Source organism: Ambystoma mexicanum, chromosome 8 (assembly GCF_040938575.1).
Source record: "Ambystoma mexicanum isolate Mex_15411 chromosome 8, UKY_AmexF1_1, whole genome shotgun sequence".
Lineage (NCBI taxonomy): Eukaryota > Metazoa > Chordata > Amphibia > Caudata > Ambystomatidae > Ambystoma > Ambystoma mexicanum.
The window spans coordinates 397,257,942-397,276,274 of record NC_090929.1 but is presented as its reverse complement, the minus strand read 5'-3'; the positions used below and the strand labels follow the sequence as shown (position 1 = coordinate 397,276,274).

The window sequence follows — 18,333 nt, the reverse complement described above, 5'->3', positions numbered from 1 at the left end:
CATGCAGAAGCTACGCCACATTGTGAGTGATCAGATCAGGAATAGTTGACGCGAAGGTTCACGGCAGATTGTTCAGAGTCAGAGAGCATGGGGATCTAGCACTGCATACATAGAACATCTTAGAATCATGCTGTTCACCATGGGTGCAGGGAGACCGGAAGCATAGGCGTGGTGCGCCATAACCGTTACACTTACTTGACCTCAAAAGAACCTCCGCAATTCCAATGTGTGGACAAGGTGAAAAACAGTCATGTAATGACTGTTGATGGTCAGATTGTTGGGAAGGAGTTGCCAAAGATTTGATGCAAATGTTTGTCAACAACAGTTGCATGTAGCCAAAAGAAAGACTAGAAATTGATGCAAATTTCACATTAACCGTGGTTGAACGGCATGATATGTATTGGGCCTGCAGAACTGAAATTTGAAATGCATGTAAAATATGAAATCAAGTTTCATATGGCTGCCACTGTCCCGAATAGATTCAACAATTTTCTGGGACATTTTCCGAAGTGCAGAGACTATCTGACACAAGGAACAAGATGCAATACAAGCAAAGTTGGATCGTGAAAAGAATGCTTTTAAATTAGCTTATTGTACAGTCACCCCCCGAAGCACATTGGATACGTTGCGTAATGCCACAAAGAGTTGATCGACTCTTAACATGGATAATGGCGTTTATAATAATTGAAGTTACAGTTTCCCATTTCCCAATCTGTTGGTGGTGTCCTTGCTGTTAAATCCTCAAGAACTCTTTGCGGGTGCACAATGAATGCATGTTACTGCTATTTTAGTGCAGACTTTGCCGTGTGACATGCTCGTTGTATTTATTGGCGGACAGCGGACAGCTCCCATCCATGCTAGGTGCATTTCATTCCATCTGGTGGATGAGGAGGAACCAGGGGGCGAGTGGTGGGGACGCTGGTATATGTGTTCAGTTTGATTCTACCCTAGCCAAGCCCCCGTGTTGTCGTTTCGCAGTCATCTGTGATGCTGAAAAAAAGTTTAACTTGATGTGAGTAGATCGGTTATTAGCATCTGCTTGCTTGTGTGCGGTCAGCGGTAGCAAAGCTGTCCCCGATTTCCTACAGCCCCTTGCTAGTGATGCGTGCTATGGGAAATCTAAATCATGCGCAGAGATTACTTGTGGCGGTAGGCCGCCCAAGACAGTCTTCCTGCTGGTTTGTGGGGTCAGAAGGAACTACTCTGTTTATTATGCCTGTTAGGTAATGACGGGTGAGGTGCTCCTCAACCAAATGGGAGGCTTGGGTTGTTGGCTGACATGTTGGGTCGGTACCTGTTCGAGACCAGTTTACTGCACAATCACAAAGCGAAAACGCAAAAATAGAAGTTTGCTGCTTAATTCTAATCCGATACAACGAATTCAAGAACTGTTCGGCTGTCTAGTTGATTTCCTACATGCCGACTGCTTGTTTGGAACGTAACAAAACAAAATTATGTGCAGATTTAGCATTCATTTAACAGGTCTAAAAAACGCTCGACTTTATCACAGGGTAATCATCAAAAGTAATTGGACTTTTGGAGGACTCGGTTGTCCCATGCCAGATCTAAGTTGCTAAGACAGTGCTGGCTTTTAAGATCACACTTTGCATTCGGGTACCTGTAATCCTGCATTTAAACGAAGTTAAAACCACAAGAACTAAAAGCCACTTCAGGAACATCAAATAGGGGTGTTAGTATATTAAAAAAAAACAATGCGGCGACTTTAGATGAGAAAAGCAGGCATTCGTTTGTCAACCTTACCAGGGTTACTGGAATTTCGTGAGCATCAGTTACTGGTTAGTGTGTGTCAGAAGAGGAAGCAATCAATGCCATCTCCTGGGGGTATGGACTCCACCAGTTACAGGGTTGGCATACCCTTGCACTTTGGCTTCACATCCTTGGACGTCCCTTGTTGTAGATTTCCACATTGCATACACCAATAGGAGTTCCATGATTTATTGTTTTTGGACTTCTGCCTGCCATGGGGTATTCTCCACATACTCCGAGGGATCCCTCGATAGGGTAAAACCACACAGCGGTAGCATGGCAGTAGTACATTTGTGGGAGGGTGATCCTCAGTTTTTAAACATCTGGTTATATTCAGTGGCCATAATCTAGTGCTCAAATCCAAGCACATCTTTGCTAGTTATAACTTAAAGTAGCTCAATTCTACGCATAGCCCCAAGGCTGTTCTGTAGTCACTTTGCAATTAACTTTTGAGTTCGAGATGAAACATTTCTGCTCGTGTTCATTTCCTTTCCATTTCGAGAAGAAAGAAAGAAAGAAAGAAAGAAAGAAAGAAAGAAAGAAAGAAAGAAAGAAAGAAAGAAAGAAAGAAAGAAAGAAAGAAAGAAAGAAAGAAAGAAAGAAAGAAAGAAAGAAAGAAAGAAAGAAAGAAAGAAAGAAAGAAAGAAAGAAAGAAAGAAAGAAAGAAAGAAAGGCTAACTAACATTTGATTTATAGAAACATCATTGAGTGGGTAATTGGGAGTGACTATTGTTAGTAGAATATCCCTTAAGAAGTGTGAATGATGGGCTGTAGGAAAGAGGGGGGATGTATACCTAGCTCCATGCTGTATGAAACTACAAAAAGGTAAACGTATCATTCATGTTCTTTCCCTCTGCATCTTTAGGTCTCCACTGTACAGTTGTAAAAAAGTTCAAAATCCTAGCTTCTCCACTTAACCAAATTGTGTGATCCTGGGCAAATACATTAATGTCAGTGGGGCTAATTGGGAGTATGGCGGTGTGGTAAAGATCTGCCATAAAGGAGTGGCAACTTTGCTACCGCCACATTACCACACCGAGAAATTATCCATCTCTGAACTACCAGATACGGCTCTCTGGGACGATTTTTGAAACCTACAACTATATAGAGGAACAACAAACCAATGTGGTAGGCAGGGACCTCAGTCACTGCTCTCTCGAAGAGGCACCATAGTGAGCTACCTCCGATTTTCAATGGAAGGGCCCGATCTGCAAATGCATTTTTCCTGCTCATTTCTGATCTTTGGAGTCCACAGAGGTCGACTCCTCCAAACGAAGACTGACCTGGTGGCACATCACCGCACCTGATTCCCGTGCATCTACCCCCTCCTTACTTGCTCTGACACCAGGTAGGAGGATTGCACGATTGTGAGAACAAAAAAAAAAAAGAACAAACAAATGTTAGGGAGAATTCTCAAAAATGTGCTAAATCCCTCTACCTTAGAGAGACCCCCAGCAACTTTGCTGAATTTTGAGGACTTGATTTTTTTACCTGGAGAGAGTGTGACCCTTCTCCACACTCTCATGTATTTTGATGTGTTTTACCTTTGTGTTTCCTTTGGTTATGGAGTCTAACCAACTCCATAGGCATCATCTTTTACAATTGTGTCACAAAGCACCTTCAGTGCAGTGACACAGGGAAGTCTTTTAGATTTCCCAAGGTTTAAATACCTTCTCTGGGATCAGCTTCTGTTTCCCAGAACAGTGGAGTGAAATTGACTTCACTTAGCCCTGTAAATTCCTAGACCCAGCACACCCTATCCTACAATAGAGTGCTGGAGGGGTTACTTAGTATCCCCTGTGTCTAGATACTCATGTAGCATTCAAATGTTACCCTCTCCATTTCCTCGTTAAATCGAGGGAGCCATGTTTTTCAAGATGGCGCCCAGCCATCGTTGCTAAAATGGTTCCTGGTCTTCTTTTTTTGGCATGTCTTTGTGTAAAGGTCCTTCTGGAGGTTTTCTCTGCGTGCCAAACCAGGTTTGGTATCTTTTGTTCATTCGCCTTTTGCAGGCTTCAGGAGTGAAACCCACCTCTGGCTCCAGTGTGTCTGCGGTAGTCAGGAAGTGTAGGTGGTGCCCGGAACTCCCTGTGCTTAGTCTCCTAGGAGACCCAAATGCACTACGTGATGATTGGCTGGCTGACTGTCCGGCAAGGACAGCCACCCTGCTGGGTGAGTGGCAGCTAGGCTGGAATGAATGGGAGAGAACTGAATAAAAGGCGAGTCTCTTGGTTTGGAAGGCAGAGTGGACCACTGGACGAAGGAACCGAAGAAGAGCTTGAAGAGAACGGCTGCTGCAGCACCTGGACCTTTGGTTTGCCCGGTGAAGCCCTGCTGCAGGTCCGAATCGCCAAGTTTGCATCAACAGAGAAGCCCTGCAAAAGACTACTTCTCCCTTTGAGTTGGTAGGACCAATCAACTCCCAAGTAAGCCACCTGGACACCCATCTCGAAGCTGGTTACATTTCCTCAGAGTGCTGCAGGAAACCATAGAGCCAGGGAGAGGGACACCAGATAATGTTTCTTTTAAGCTGGCCGAAAGCGTTTGGAAGATCCTCCGGACTCCGGCCATCACCTCACTGTTACGCTCACCTTGCTCCCACAGGGGCGTCGGTCGGACCCAGACTGCATGGGCCTCCACCAACGTGATGCGTAGTGCAGCGATGACAGACTGGACTGGCCCTCCTAATCTCGTCAGCTTGACCCGTAAAAGGATTCTGCTGCAAGTGGAGAGAGGAATTTAGCCACCCGTGGATTCTAGAGATGGCACCTCCCTGCTCTCCCCACTAACCACCTCCGAAATCCTCTTCCAGTACTCTCACCTTATATTCTTGAAAGATGAGCTCTCCATCCTGCGTGGATTGCAGGGGCGCGTAGACACCAGTTGCTTCACTGGTTAAAAGGCGTTGGGGAGTTCCGGACGAGAGTTGACTCTGAGGTTCCTGGCGAAGACCAGTAAGTATAGAGTTCATAAAGTTCAATATGTCCGATGTTCACTCGTGTCCCATTCCTGTCCTATCTTGCAGTGGAGTTCGAGAAAAGATCTCGTGGCGGTAAATGGCGTTTCAGGTAAGAGTCTGTATTACCCGATGCTGTCCGGTAAATGATGCATGTGTTTAACGTGTTGTTTTCTCTTCGTTTTCAGATGCGGCGTTTGAAGATGTGAAGAGTTAAAGTCTATGGTGGGAAGAGAGATTGTATTTGTTGGATCTCTCGGCTCACCTGGTTGTTTTTGTCCCCAGAGGTTGGAGCCGGCGAAGAAATGATGGAGGCAGCGCCGAATCGAAAGGTGCTGTGAGGACTGGCGAGTATGGTGCGGCGCTGCAGCTGGCGATGCGACGTGTGTAGAAAGAATGCCCTTTCCAGGTGCTGAGACGTGATGGTTCCGGAATCAGGTGAGAAACTGGAATAAAGTTCGTTTTCTAACCTTGCCTTTACTTTCTTTCTTCTCTAGGAGCTCCGGATTCAGGACGGGCGTGGCAGAGGTCTGGAAGCTGACTTGCAGGCATGGTGAGCGTTGCGCTGCTGGATGCAGAATAACACGAAGCATGTTCTGCAGTCAGGGTGTGGTTTATATAGCCCAGGTAAAGTAGTACCAGGGAAAGTAGTTCCAGGTAAGAAGTTCCCTAGAACCACGCCCGAGTAAAAAATAGTCCCTGTAGTAAAATAGTCCCATCCAGGCCTCACGTTGGCTTGGACTCACTAGCAGCATGGTCTGCATCAGGTAAGTAAAGTCTATGAGCCTGGTGCCTATGGCGCCAGGACTGATTTCCATGATGAGCCTGGCGCCAAAGGCGCCAGGACTGAACCCAAACAGCCCCCAGCCGCGGCTGTTGGGGTTTTAATAAGCATCTGGGTGCCCGCTCCCGGAGCCGACGGGCTTGGTCCTGATGCCCAGGGGTAGGCATCATGACACTCACCGAGCCTGACACCCCCCCTTAGCTGAGTGCTGTACCTCAGAAGCAAGGATAATCCACCTCGACAGCCAGGACCAGCGTTGTTACCAGTGCGGTAGCTGAAACGCGAAACAGTCACTGAAATTGAAGTTTGTCAGTTGCAAGCTTTTGACCGTACCAGGAGTCCCCCGACGTCCTCCCTCTTGTCCCCACGACTGAGGCCAAGGAACAGTGAGATCTGCAGGAACTGTCAGGAACAGAAGTATTAGCTGCCTCTTTTTCTTCATTGTAAGGTACTGTAAAACAAGACTGAGAGAACTTACCTCTCACAGTGAAAGTGCTTGAAACTTTTGTAACTCGCAGGCCTAATCAGCTTGTGACCCAACATACGATTCTTCTTTTTACAAACTACTTCTAAGAAGAACTTGTGCAGAGACTTTTTTGTTAACTTACCAGAACAGCTTTATACTATCCTAGCCTTTAGCCCATTGACTTTGGCTTAAGATATTGAATTCAATTGACTCTTCTGGTGAACTCAAGTATTTACACTGTCTAAGAATAGTTGTAGTCTTTCATGTTCTGATAACCTTTGCCTTTTACTCCTCTTGAAGTATTCTGAATGCCAAAAGTAAGATATTAATGTCCCCAGCACCCTTGTTACTAAAGTCACCTGTGGGTGTAGGTTGTGTCTGTGGGCCATCCCAAAAGGGTCTTGTCTGATTCAGATACTTAGAGTATACAGAAATGAAGTAAATGTGTGTGTTACTATATTACTGCCCCCTTCTAATTAATGTTTTATAACTGACTGATAAATAGATTAATTGTTCATACAAGAAACCTTGAGTGTAAGAGTTTATTTGAATACCTGCAACTGTGAATCTTAGTGTAACTCCACTGCAGATGACATTTCCCCTCTTGAGATAAGCCTGGCTGCTCAACACGCTACCAAAGTTGTGTAGTACAAGCTTATACCAAAGGTTAGGTTGCCTATAGCTGTAGTCATAGTTGTTTGTAGTGTTCCCAGAGGGTATTGCATTCAAACTTTGCCTAAAAACGAAAAGCTGATTTTTATTTTAATAGTTTCAGAATATAACTTTAATGTGTACGCATCCCGTTTGCGGTCCTCTGTCACCCTAGACTTGAGCATGCTGCAGTGCTGTGAACTTGCAGATTTCCTTCCATTTTTACTCGCCGGTCTCGAAGCAATTTAAACATGGACGCTGCATTCTGAAACATAAAGCAGCCCTTAGTTGGTCTCGAGAGCTGCACACCATTGGCCAGGGGCTATACAAAATTTGCCCGGTCGTAGACCAGCAGGCTTTAGCCAGTCCACAACTCAAACGCCCACTTGCTAGGCACTGTCTGCTCCCTGTCTGCTTTCTGGACGGCCTGGGGACCCCCACCCCCCTCCTGATGAACTGAAAAGCAATCTGATCCTGCACTCTGTGCCCGCTAAACCTTTCATGACGCACTTCCTTGTGGGTCAGTCGCAATATCAATTCCCACTCGTCTGACTTTCCCTCCCTAAATCCGACTGCATTGTTTCATTTGCTTTTGAACCTAGCTGTGCCCAGTGACCACTGTGTTTTTCATCTGCCTTGCTGTTTTGAATCTAGCTGTCCCAGTGACCACTAATCTAGCTGTGCCCAGTAACTGTGTTTTTGTTCTGCCTTGCTGTTTCAGTCAAGTTCCGTCTCTTCTGCTTGCACCCACCCCCCTGTGTGCTCTCCCGTGTCTCCACCCCCACCCCTCCTCTATTCTTCTCTCATTCGCCACCCACCTCCCTCTCACTCCTCTCCCCCCTCCATTTCACCTATGGTGCTTTTTCTTTCTCCTAACTTCTCCAACTGTTTCTCTATCGACTACCCTTCCCTTTTCACCAAGTCTGGTAGGAAGAAGTTCAAAAAGGAAATCCTGGTCTCCAACCCAGGCCTCCCTATCGCTGATACTTACACCAGTGCTTCCTCCAGACAGATCCTCACTGGCATCCTCTTTGTCGTTCCTTCGCCAGACATATGGACTCTTAATATGGCCACTGTGCTCTCTCCTCACTCCTCACTCCTCCTCCATTAACAGTGGCACCCGGTGGGAGGCCCTCCTAGCCTCCTTCCACTCCTCTAAGGTTATCATTAAGGTTTTCCTCAATGGCACCGACTTGGTCCAAGGCCCTCCGGCCAACCTCCCCTTAGATAGACGCTTCCCGCTCCTTATCAGTTTCCTTTCCTCTCCCGCCATCCCTACTATCCCTTCTCTCCTCTCTTCGGCTCCATTGCCTCCACCCTCTGGCACCACTCTGGCACCCTCTTCCTCCCCCTCGGCTAACTTGTCCTCTCCACCTACCTCCACTGCCCTCCCTCTGGCTCCTTCTATACCTCTCTGCATGAAGTACCTCTGCTTTGTACCCATCCCGGAAGTCTTTCAAGGATGGCAACCTTCTCCACTCTTAACTCTCGCTCAGCCATCAAACATTCCTCTGACATCTGCCATCTCCTGGAAGAACTAGACCTTGATGTCCTCGCTCTCACCGAGACATGGTTCACGGCCAGCTCTGTTACAAGCTTTGACATTCTTCTTCCTCATGGCTACAAGATCTTCTCTGCGCCCAGACACAACTGCCCTGTTGGGGGTGTGTTACTTGATCTTCCCGGAGTGGATTCCTTTCTCTATCATTCCTATGCAGTCTTACTCTTCCTTTGAAGGCCTGGTCTGTAGGCTTCATCTCTCCCCTGGATACTTTCTCAATGTGGCTACTATCTACCGGCCACCTGGTCAGCTGTCCCCTTCCTATCCGAGTGGGCGGACCTCTCTTCCTCCCTCCACCCATTGAGTCACATGCTCATGAATATTCCCCGTCGTCAGGCTGGGAATCGTCAGTAAAGAAAAAATCTGTATCAGTTTTGTTTCTGAACTGTCTTTCTTAGTAGTAACCAATCACTGGTCTCTGGGTCATACTGCCCCCAGCCAATGACTGCCCTCTCCCTAAGCCCTGCCCCTGGCAGCCATACTCAGATTTGGTAGCACGTAACGTGGCACTAGGACCAAGTGAAGAGCCGCAGAGGGGTAGGAGGTAGGGTTCGCATTTGTGAATCCATGCCAGACCCATGCTGGAGGACAACAGTTACAGGTAAGTAACTTGTTCCTTCTCCAGCATGGGGTTTGGCATGGATTCACATGCTCACAAATATAGAATATATAGCAGTATACACATGCACCCACGAGGGTACGATGTCCCGACGGACTGCAAGGAGGTGCTTGCATAGGCCAGGGCGTCCTCAACTCTAAAGTGCTACGGACACAAGTGGAAGAGGTTCTCTTTCTGGTGCCGTGCACAGAAGATTAACCCTCTGCGAATTACAGCCCCTCAAGTGCTGCCGTACCTGCTGTCGCTGGCCAAGGCGGGGCTAGCTCACGCTTCTATCAAGATCCATCTTGCAGCAATTTCCCGTTACACTAGAACTACGGGACGGTCATCTCTGTGGTCTCATTGCCTGGTGAAGGAATTTATGAAGGGACTGTTCCAATCGTTCCCGCCGGTGAAGGCTCTGGCCCCGGCATGGGAGCTCAACGTGGTGCTGACCAGGCTCATGGGGCCGCCATTCGAGCCTCTGCGTTCGGCACCGTTAAAATTTCTGTTGGGGAAAACAGCGTTCCTTGTGGCCATCACCTCCACACGACAAGTGGGAGAGATCTAGGCCCTATCCTGCAAGCCTCCATACTTGACTTTCCACGAGACGAGGGTGGTGCTGAGGACGCACCCCTCCTTCATGCCCAAGGTGCCGTCGGACTTCCACCTCACTGAGCCCTTGGTGTTGCCAGTTTTCTTCTTGTCACCTTCGTCGCTGGCCGATAGGACTTTGCAATCGCTGGATGTAGCTAGAGCGCTGAAGTTCAACGTGGACCGCACAAAGAGTTTTTGGAAGACCTCATAGCTTTTTGTGAACTTTGGACCTGTGAATCAAGGGAAGGCACTCTCGAAGGCTTCCATTTCCAGATGGCTCTCCGGCTGCATCATGCACTGTCACCGGTTGGCAAATCGACCTTTGCCTGGCCATCCGTGAGCCCATTCGACCAGAGCGATCGCTGCTACTACGGCGTTCTTGTCTGGTGTGCCCCTGCTGGACATCTGCAGGGCTGCTACGTGGAGGTCGACACACACCTTCACAAAGTTCTACTGCGTCGACCGGGATTCCAGGGAAGAGTCCAGAGTCGGCCAAGCAGTGCTGCTCAACCTGTTCGCATGAAGGTGGGCCTGGTGATGAGGTAAGAGTTGCTTAACTCCTCGTGGGACCGGATCTCCTCGAACCGCTTGTTGAGGCCCTTCACGACTTCAACCAGCTCCTCCTCAGAGGCTGTATCCGTGTCTGTGACAGCCACTGCCCCCCCTCTTTTTCCACCGGGGTCTTCACGGGGGTCTTATAGATGGGCTGAAAAGAGGATTCCCTCTGTGGTGGCAGGAAAACTCTGGGCCCTGAGGTCGCCTCCACTGGGTTAGCCTCCACAGGCTTCGCCAGGGCACCGCGACTCTCTCAATAGAGGCCTTCACTGGGTGGATCAAGGCCTTCACCACCTTGGGCGCGCTTGAGGCCTTCACCTTGGGGGAGGGGTCACCACCTCGCTCCCCTTCGGCTGATCCCTTAGAGATCGACCGGAGCCTCTCCTTCGGCGCTCCCGGTGCACGCGGTCTCGCTGTGCTTTGCCTTCTGTTGGGCCCACGTCGCCGGGGCGCCTTCACAGGACTTAGAAGACTGCTCAGACTTCTTCTTCTCACCTGCTGGGCCCTTCTCCAGCCAGCTGCCGAGGCGGTTCCGACGATCCGTCATAGTCCGTTCCGACAGGTTCTTGCAAAACGCATAGTCCTTTTCCACGTGTGTCTTGTCTTCGTGAAGGCAGTAGAGACATCTCGAATGCTCATCTTCCTTGAAAACGTTCTATAATCCGCATCCAGGGCAGTTCCTGAACAGCTTGGATCCGGGTGTCGAGCTTACCTTGTCCTGGGCCATGTCCACGGGGTAGGCCTCAGATCTTCTGGAATCCTCCAAGAAGCGAAACTCGACGAAACTTCACCCTTGAGGGGCATAGAAAATTCCGAAACTGGTCCCCGTTGATCGGAAGTAGAAACGGTGGCGCTTGAGTTTTGATTGACCGAAAAAATGAGATAAAACTCTTTGAAAAAACGCCAAACGCCGAAAAAGCTCGAGAGCTATAACACGAGGACTCCCAACACTTGAACGTGCGGTAAAAATCTGAGAATGGCTGCCAGGGGCAGGGCTTAGGGAGAGGGCAGTCATTGGCTGGGGGCAGTATGACCCAGAGGCCAGTGATTGGTTACTACTAAGAAAGACAGATCAGAAACGAAACTGATACCGATTTTTTCTTTACCGAGGATTCCCAGCCTGACGACGGGGAATATTCATGAGCATGTGAATCCATGCCAGACCCCATGCTGGAGAACATAGCTACTGCTGCATGATGCATCTAAGTCTGCCAATCACTTAATTGCAGTAGCCGTTAAAAATCTCATTATGCACACCATATTCTTCACATTCCCACTACTGTTTGCCTTCACCAGCACTGCCATTTGGCTAACCTTAGTGCTATACCCGAATGAGCAACAGTCATTGCCCCATCATGATCCCAACTAAAACCACAGATTCTAGGATTAAAGTCACACCTTTCTTACCAGCACTAAACATTAACATACTGGACGCCTCACTCAGGCCAACCACATTCTTACCCAAATTACGTCTAGACACCTTAAGTAATAATTAGATTACTGCACCCAATCCCATTACAAATAAGGGTTCCGTAAGTCTCATTCTGGGCTTATCTACCACTAGCCCTAGCTTGAACGACAGAAACCTTAAACTCCGCTCCAGACTACCAATGCTCCATCAGCTTGCACTCAACAGCAACTTTAACAAACCCAGCCTAAAAACCAAAAGAAATCTTCCTAAGGAGTTCCTAGCCACTAAATTAACTCATAATAGCCAAAATGAGAATCAGAAACAACTTAAACCTAGCAATATCTCACCTAACTATCCTAAACATACCATCAAGGAAGCCTTAATAAATACTAGGTCTCTGGTAGCTCATGCTACTGACATAGCAGACATCTTATCAAATAACCTTGACTTCCTAGCAGTAACAGAATCCTAGCTGCACGCTTCAGCAGGCCCTTCACTTCTACTAGCAGTACCAGATAATTACTCTATCATTAGAGCGGACAGACCGGACTACAGAGGAGGAGGTATTGCCATCATCTTCAGAAATACATTAGACAATTTCCCTCATTCAAACTCCGAACTTCGCATAAAAGCACTATTACAATCCATCTAATTTACAGACCTCCTGGGCCCATAAGCTCATTCGAGGAAGACATGATGACCTTACTCTCCGACAACATCAAATCTACCTCGCAAACCTTAATTCTAGGTAATTTCAATCTAGGTTATAACAACCCCAATGACCTCCCAGCAATCTCATTAGCCAATGTCTTGGTTGAACATGGATTCCTACAAAAAAAGAAATCACCCAGCCTACCCACGTGAAGGGGATGACCCTTGACTGGGTAGCAGACTTAAATTGTAACATCACAGTGAATGAGATCCTACCTCAATTATGGACGGATCACTACCTTCTCTCCTTTGAGTTTATCATCAACAAACCACTAAACAAAACTTGCCCTATATCTCCACGTGCCCCACTAGAAATAAACACAACATTACAGCCGAGACAATTATGCCTCTTGTAATCCCTACCTTAAATTCCCTACTAAATATAAACACCAACGACCCCAACTTACTAGTAGACACTTATAACTCTACTACGTCTAAAGCCTTAGACACAGTTGCACCTCTTAAAATGCGTAAAGGGAAACCAAGAGCCCATGTAAATTCCTGGTTCACCCCCTTCCCCCAAATTAAAGACGCTTCGTTCTGAAAAAAGAAAACATGAAATACTTTGCAAACATACCCCATCGTCAGAGAACAAAACTAACCTAGCCAACATCTCTGCAAAATACAAAGAAGAGATCATCCGTACTAAACAGTATACCTTCAACAATAGAATAAACCAAGCAGGGTCCAGTACTAAAGAACTCTTTATCATCTTGAGAGAAATGGAGCGGCCTAACCCACCTACTGCCTCATGCCTAAAAGACAAACTCTGGTGCATGAACATTCAGAATGCTCTCACTAACAAAATTGCCACCCTGCAGACTAAAATAGCCGACAAACGACGCAACCTAACTAACTTGGCCTCAACGAAGCCAACACAAACACCGCTCACCCAACAGCCCCAAGGCTTTAAATTCACAAAAGTATCGGTTCCAGAGGTACAAAAAATTATAGCCTCTCTGAAACCTTCAAAGTGCCAGGGTGATAGCTGTCCGGCACAGATTATCAAAGATGTGGCCAGAGACCTGGCTCCATTCATTACTAAATTAATCAATGCATCATTTTCAAGTAGCATTGTACCCAGTAACTTGAAGGAATCATGGGTACTTCCACTACTCAAAAAACTAATCGCTAGACTTACTATCCCTACGAATTACAGACCTAGTACTACGGTCCCGTTTTTATTAAAAATCGTGGACAGGGTTGCATACTTACAAATCCAAGACTATTTAGAGGCCGATAAACTCCTGGGGACTCGGTAATCTGGCTTTAGACCGCAATATTGGACCGAAACTGCCCTCATTGATCTAAAAAGCCATATTGACAAACTCAAAGACAAAGGAAGACTTGCAATCCTGCTCCTCTTGGACCTGTCGGCGGCATTTGATTTGGTCGACTACAAGGTACTGTGTCATCACCTCGCCTCAGCGGCACATTTTTCCTAAGACAGGCCATCACGTGGATTCAATCCTTCTTAAATAACAGGACCATGCAAGTCTTCTCGCCATCTGCAGCAGCTGACCCCATACCAATCACCTGTGGTGTGCCCCAAGGCTCAGGTGTATCCCCTATTTTGTACAACATTTTTACAAAGCCGCTGTTTGATTAACTGGACCATATGGGTGTCACCTACATGAATTACACAGATGACACTCAGATTCTCGTACCTCTTACAGGCATCTATGACACAGATGTACGAATTGTGAACAAAATCTACAGAATCATTCAGGCAACCCCAAGTTCCTTGTGTTAGACTGAAACCTGTGCAGTTCCCTCTGGGACCACTGCAAAAGATTTAGGACTACAGGTGTTTGGCAGTAAACCCACTTGGTAGCAGTCTGTACCACACAGATTCATTTGGTAGCTGTGGCTGAGCAGTCAGACTTCCCTCAAGAAGAGTTAGGCAGTATGTGGAGTATACAAGATAGGGCAATTTACACAGTAGAACAAGCAGACACGGAACAGAGCTTCGGTGTAAAGATATATAATTATTTATTGTAAAAACACATCTATGAAAAACACACTGGCACTATTACGGCAAACAACTTCAATTACAATTACTATACTTATATCTATCCCCTAACAATATTTCGACAAGTCTAGGTTCAACGGCACCACTTATTTGCAGACAGAGGTGAATGCTTTAACCTAGATGGCACTTTAATATTCGTTAGAACGGGAGAGAAAAAGACAGAGTATGAAACCAACTCGGTACCAGCACTTTTACAAAGCAAATGCAAGGCAAGGAAGGCAGGGTCTACTGTAGATCACAAAGTTCAGAGACCAGGCCCATTCGGAGAGAGGCAAGGCGATATGTCCCAAAAAGTATCACAGTGGAAATGCACTTCAAGTCTTTGTAGCAAATTGTCACAGAAAGGTTGGACCAGTTTAGAACAAAAAGTTAAGAAGGTCTGGAGACGACCCAATGGAGAGGTAAGGATTAAGACACCTCACGCTAACCGTCACAAGGGAAGCCAGGCGGACACGGTACCTTGTAAGTGGAGAGACAGCTCCGGCGGGGGCAGTTGTTCCTGGTGGTGGATGCAAGTCGGGGCTTTGCCAAGAGATGAGATGGTCTCGTCGTCGAAGGAAAGTTGAAGATCGTTGCACCACCAGGGAAGAGACCAGCCGCGGAGTGCTCCGTCACAAGGCACCACCTTTTGGTCGCGGTACGGGCTAGTGGCTATCCGGTTGCCAGGGTGCACAGCACGGGAAATTCGACCACTACGCCCTGGAAGCGAAGAAAAAGCAAAGGGACTGGTTGTTCCCACCAGTCAGGGGAAGAAGACTCTCCAGCAGGGAGATCTCCTCTGTCGTCGGGAAGTGGTGAGTCGTTGCAGGTCGGCTCAGCTTTACCCTCGTCGGATTCTTAGGTCCTGTGGCGACTTCTGAAGATCCAGTCCCAAAAGCCCTGCTTTTATGCAGGAAACCCCCATTCATTCAGCCTAGCTGTCAATCAAACCACGCTAAGTGGTGAGCGGGGTGGCTCACCACTTGGGCCAATCACACCAGCATGCGACTTGAGTTGGCAAGGCAACTCAGTCCAGGGTGCCTAAACCCCCTCCCACACCCCCTGTGGTACCCAGACAGAAGGCACCACTTTGGAGGGCTTCTGGGCAGAAGCCCGCCAAAAGTGGAACAAAGGGCTCAACCTTTGGTTCGGAGTTACAGAGGCGAACATATACGCCATTTTAAAAACCGAGTTCTGGCAGAAAATACCAACCGGTGGATTTATTTAAGATAAATAAACCGGCGGTATGTTAGAGACTAACGTGAAAAGGTATTAGCCTCCAACAATGGGAAGAATCCCATAGAATTATATTCGGGGTCGAATATAACAAGTAGTTTCCACTGCCACCAGCCAAAACTCGACGAGGAGGGACGGGACAGTGCCCTCTCAAACAACAGACATGGGGTAATCGAATTACCCCTACCAGTACGTCCACAATAGGATGGTTTGTACGGGTTCTGTTAGTAAATTTAGGTCTAGTAAAGCCAATGGTGACTTTACATGCCCTGGGAGACAGTAGTCAGGCCCAGGGTATGGAGTCTATGGTGGGGGTCACCTAGAACACCCCAGTGTTACGGCACGGAGGGTGCTGTGTAACACACATAGCAAAACACATGAGGCCCTATGGAGTAAAAGACCCCATAGCCCATCAAACACATTGACATTCAAAGCAATTTACCACAAATCATGTCCAAGAGTGGGAGAAAAGAGTCTCACTCTTGGCAGGATGAAAAAAACAAACTCCAGACATCCAGCAAAGCTGCTGGGGGACTCAATCGGTTAGGAAATTCAGCCTAAACAGAGAATTCTCCCTAACACGTTGCAAAAAATATGGGACTTAGGTTTAGTCACCTTAAGTTTCCTAGGGTCATCCAGACGTGGACCCCTTGCTCACTGTGCTCAGAGAGGCACAGTTCCACCTCATTAATGAGGCCCAACAAGACTGAAACACGTGTATGGGGTTGCTGTCGCTACTCTTGTTAAGAAGAGAATTGACATAGCATTTCGGTGCTGGACTGTCCATGTGGGCGGGACAAAGACCGATATGCAAATTGTTATTTCCCTTCTGTGAAAGGTACAGTGAGCTAAAGTGTCACTGCAGACTCTCGAGTGGGTACCTTCCCAAAGAACAGGTAATTTAGCCGTGTTCATTCTCGCAGGTGCGCCTATGGACTATTTTTGATTATAAATTAAATGGCTCATAATATTTGCTTTAACACGTGTGATGTTGCTCTCCTTTCTGGGTTCAAAAACGATACCATCTGCACGGAGGGAGAATTTTACTATCCGATGCGGCTGCGTGGTCATGGTAAACACTGAAGATATTAATTACTAACAAAATGAGAAAGGTTTAGTTCTCTCCCGAGTGGAACGAATACTCGATAAACCCAGTGAAGTGTCTAAAGGGTCCAATTTCAAATCTAACAATAGCTAGGTGACACATATTCCACTCCACACAAGACAGAGGCTATTAACAGTTTTAGAGAGAAGGAAAAATCTTCTCTAGATGTCAAGCGGGTTCATGTAATTCATCAGAATATAAACACATCTATGACCAGAAGAGCTAATAAAAAGCATGGGCCTATGGATTCATTCACCAGTACACCGGCTAAGAATATGGTCCTAGGGACACTGCAAATAGTGGCCTGGCGGATGCCCCTCCACAACAAACATCTAGCTTCGAGCTGACTGCAATAATGAATAGCTTCGAGTTAACGCAATAAAGAAAGGTATGCAGAACAGGTTCTCTGCTAACAATTCCAAGCTCAACGACCTTGCTTCTAATATCAACTTTCTCCAATCAAAACTAGATAAAGAATACAAGCATATTATGGAAGCTGAACAGAGGATTGGAGCGACTGAAGACAATATTAACAAATTGGAATCTGTGGTTGACACTCTTAGAAATGATCTTTCTACTATTAAGCAAAAATGCAAAGACTTGGAGTAATGATCCAGATGAAATCTGAATAATCTGCATATTTTAGAATACCTTCACAATGTACATCGATGGAATTCTTTGTCTAAAAATGATTCTATTCCTCACTGGATAACACCAGTTTTTCTTCTCTGTTCTTGGTGTGAAGAGCAAATATGTCTCTTCAACCTAAACCCAAACCTTGATGCCCACCTTTCCCTATTGTGGCACGATTAATGAACTAGAGAGAACTAACTTTGAAACTTGCCAGGGAGCGTTGAGTTATATCATGACACCACCCAAGTATTCTTAATACCCTAACTTCTCACCCTCCATACAAACATAGCACAAACTATTTGACTCTGTAATGCCCCATCACAAGAGCAACAAATACAAATTGCTATGCTTTTACCTGCTAAGCTAAAAATACAGCACAAATCCCGGACATATTGCTTCACTTCTGCAACTGAGGCTGCATCATTTATTGAAGTCACGATCCCCGTCCTCTGCTAAAAGTTCAATTTCAACAGAATCTGTGGACTCGGTTGATTGAGAAAGATGAGGTTTCATTTGTGCCATTATCTGTTGCCATGCATATATGTATTGTTCTGAACCCAATGCAGTTTCCTATAATAATTTTTAGAACAGCCGAGATACCTCCTACATGCATCAAGATATACCGATTGCAAAGACCCCTGCAACATTTCTATCAGTTAGGTTTTTTAAGGGTTACACTGTCAAGTGGGGTGGGGGGGAGTGAGTGAGAGAATTGTGCTTGAAATTAATGGCAGAAGGTGCGGCATATACAACTTGTGGAGGAAATCATTCAAGTTACAGATCAATCAAAAGTTATTGGCATGTTGAATAACCAGGTTTTTCCATCTATCCTATATGTTAGGTGGAATGTTCGTGGAATTAACAATCCAATTAAAATCAGAAAGGTAATCTAATGCATCAAACACCATTCCCCCGAGATAGTGATGCTGCAAGAAACTAAATATCTTATCTTTGCTCAGAATTGGGGCAACAACAAGTTTTACAAAATTACTCCTCACAATCACAAGGAATGCTCACCTTGATGCATCATTCTTTGCAATTTAAATGCAACAAAGTGTATATATCCTCCAGTGAAATACAGAATAGTCTGGGGTTCTTGATTGGAGTCACAGTGGTACTGATTAACACCTATGTCCTAAATCAGGACAACTCTGCATGTGACAAAAATCTAATAAATGCATTCTGGAGGAAGAAACTGCCATATTACTTGGAGGGAACTTTAACAAACGTAAGCATAGATATAAATTTGGACCCATCAACTAAAGGCCCTCTGGCATTATCAGCAGCCGCC

General features: G+C 46.4%; 1 protein-coding gene across 5 annotated transcripts in view; it reads right to left on the bottom strand.

The window, feature by feature from the left end:
* The window catches only part of CDK5RAP2 (CDK5 regulatory subunit associated protein 2), a 2,172,192-nt gene that overhangs the window by 2,052,072 nt on the left and 101,787 nt on the right, over positions 1–18,333 (bottom strand). The gene's annotated exons all lie outside the window — the stretch shown is intronic.